The following is a 3,391-nucleotide window of genomic DNA, read 5'->3' as shown; positions in this document are numbered from 1 at the left end:
GATACTCTCAGGTGGCTTACAGTACGTTGATGTGCTTTGGCATTGTTTCGTTCGGTTGCTCTCTCATTGACGATGATTCCCACGAATCTGTAAAATCATTATGAATATAAGTAGATACAGTATGATATCAAAGAGACTATTCTCCTTTTTTTTCTTGATTATATCAAAAGCAGCAACTTCTCAACAAACTGACTGATTTGAAATTGATTTTAATGAAAATGAGAAATAAATTTCATAAATAAATAAAACAAAGTTCACCAATTAGTTGTAGTGAATTTCGACCCCAACCCCCTTCCCAATAAAAATCAAACATTTCAAGTGTAAAGGGTTAATTGTCAGAGTTTGATCCCAGGGTTCATTGACAATTTCGAGAGAAAAGCATGCTCTTGTGTTACACGCTGGTAAAAAGAGATTTTTATTTGATCATGTCGGTTATAATTGCACATATATTTTGGACACATAAATCTAGCAAAATTTTTATGTTTGAAGCAAATACTTTAAATCAAGGATAACTGGAAAGAGAGTAAACGTTCTCATTGAAATGTAGACAACTTTAAAATGCAGTCGATAGATCTCTGGGGCGTTTGATACTTAACTAAAGCATGTTGTTGTTCCCAGTATGACAATTTTATTTTCCAAAATGATTGATGCTACAAGTATGGTTTGGTCAATGCTATATTCATGCCTCTTTCTTTGTGGTAAACAATGTGTATGGTTAGGTCAATGCTAAATTGGTTCCTCTTTCTTTGTGATAGATGAGGTTTTCAAGTATTAATGATTGCTCTGAAATAGGGAGCTCGGGATTGCTATTATATTTGAAAGACAATCACATGTTGATGAGATATGAATATACCTGTGACAATGTAAAACAATTCAAACGTGAAAACTAACGGCCTAATGTATGTACAAAAAATGAACGAAAAACAAATATGTAACACATAAACAAACGACAACCACTGAATAACAGGCTCCTGACTTGGGACAGGCACATACATACAGAATGTGGGGGGGGGGGGGGGGGGTTAAACCTGTTAGCGGGATCCCAACCCTCCCCTCACCTGGGACAGTGGTGTAAAAGTACAACATAAGAACGAACTATAAAAATCAGTTGAATGAGGCAGAACTCATCAGATGGAAAAAAATATAAATACTACAAATACAAGTGGACGTGGCCGGGTACTTGTACATCCAAACAACAAAAAGACACTAAGTACAGATCTGAGAGTACTCGCAGTTACTGACAGCTAGTTCAAAGCCACTAACAACTAATAAAAAAAAGACGTCATAAACAGTCAGAGAAAAACATGACCTTGTGCAATGCCAATATACAGGTATCAACAGATTGTAGATCCATGAATGTGTATATGTATATAACAATAGTATTTAGTTTGCTTTTAATTTACTGATAACAAAATCAATATTAGAACCAATAAAAACAATATTTAATGATCTAATTACAGTGTTGAATTGGTAACCTTTTAGAATAAGTTTATGTAAAGGATCGATAAGTTTACCAGGGTCGTTTCTAAATTTCCGGGCACGGTAAACAATATTGCCGTAAATATGAGGATGTGCAATCCCGTTTGAAATAAGTTTTCTACAGGTACAACCAAACTTCAAAACCAAATCTTTATATCTGTGGAAGAATTTAGTAAAGGTTTTAAGTAATTTGTGGTAACGAAATCCCTGGCTTAATAATTTACCAGTAATACATAGAATACGTTCGTTAAAATCAAAAACGTCACAACAGACACGGGCATAGCGAACGAGTTGTGAAATATAAACACCGTAAGATGGTGCCAAAGGAACATCACCATCCAAAAAGGGAAAATTAACAATAGGGAACGAAAACATCGTCCATTTTGTCGTAAATTTTAGTGTGGAGTTTCCAGTGTAAAACCTAAATATCTAAATCTAGGAAAGGACAGTTGTTACCGTTTAAATTTGATTTATTTAAAGTAAGTTCCTTTGGGTAAATTTCGGCAGTATATTGAGAAAATTCTTGATTATTTAACGAAAAAATATCATCAAGATAACGATAAGTGTTGTTGAATTTATCAATTAAATGCAATTTAGACGGGTCTTACTGAGTTTGGTCATAAACTGTGATTCATAACAGTACAAAAACAAGTCTGCTATTAAAGGGGCGCAATTAGTGCCCATAGGAATACCTACAACCTGTCGATAAACTTTGCTGCCGAAACGTACATATATATTATCAAGGAGAAAATTAACAGCTTCAATCATCTCATCACACCTCCAGTAAGTATATCTAGCATATTTACCTTTCTCATTAGAGAAGAATGCTTGAAATGAGTTGCAGCAAATATATTTGCATTCAGATTTACCAAACGACCATTTAGTTAAATACTCAAATTTTTGTTTGATAAGATGGTGTGGAAGTGTAGTGTAAAGAGTAGAAAAAACAAAACTGTCAACAGAATCAAAAGGACCAACAAAAGTACGTAATTTACCTAAAACATCCAAAGAATGTTTTACACTCCAAAAATAGTTAATTCCACTATTTTCATTTATTTTATTACAATAGTTTATGATAAGCTCTTTGATAGTAGTTAAGGAACTTGTTAAAAGCACTGAAAGATTAGTTGTAGAACACTTACTAGAGGCCGAGATGAAACGATATTTTACTGGTTTTTTGTGTAGTTTAGGTAACCAATACATAGTAGGGACCTTCAAGTGTTCATAAGTCTGTATCATTGCAACAGGTTAAAAGGGTTTAGCTACGCTTTTTTTTCTTTTCAAACTTTAGTTAGCATCAAATCTTTGCCTTTAAAACTGTAGTTATCATCGTATAGATGCAATTTTTTCCTCTTTCGACACATTTCTGGTATTTTCGACAAAATAACTGATGAAAACTTTGAGATTAATAATAAGTGCTTTTCTACTGAATTACAAGACTTATTTCCTCTTTGTCTCCATGCATAAAGTCAGAACATATAAATTTCTGGAATCGTTATTTATATGATCATCAATATTGTCTTCATATTGTACAAGATGGAATTTGAAACTTCATACTACCATATGGATAACGAGATTTTGATTTTCATTTGCATATATAAAGCATTTTCCAAGAATGATTTTTGTCTGCAACCCAATATGCTATAAATCATCTTCATATATACAAGTTTTTCTCCGATGGGTTTTTACAACTATTGGTAGAAAATATAAATGATTTCTAAAAAAAGAGGTTAGAAACGAATAACCTTTTAAGTTTAAAAGCTTTTAAGGCTCATAAACTGTCTGGGATACCTCAGTAGAATGGCGTTGACAACGAATGTTTTATCAAATGCATAATATATTTTGTAACCAGTCTTTAATTGGATGCCTTCCTCCAGTTATATATGTCATTGAATATAACCTCGGAAATAGA

Source organism: Mytilus californianus, unplaced genomic scaffold (genome assembly GCF_021869535.1).
Source record: "Mytilus californianus isolate M0D057914Y unplaced genomic scaffold, xbMytCali1.0.p SCAF_4, whole genome shotgun sequence".
NCBI lineage: Eukaryota > Metazoa > Mollusca > Bivalvia > Mytilida > Mytilidae > Mytilus > Mytilus californianus.
This window is presented reverse-complemented; position numbering follows the sequence as displayed.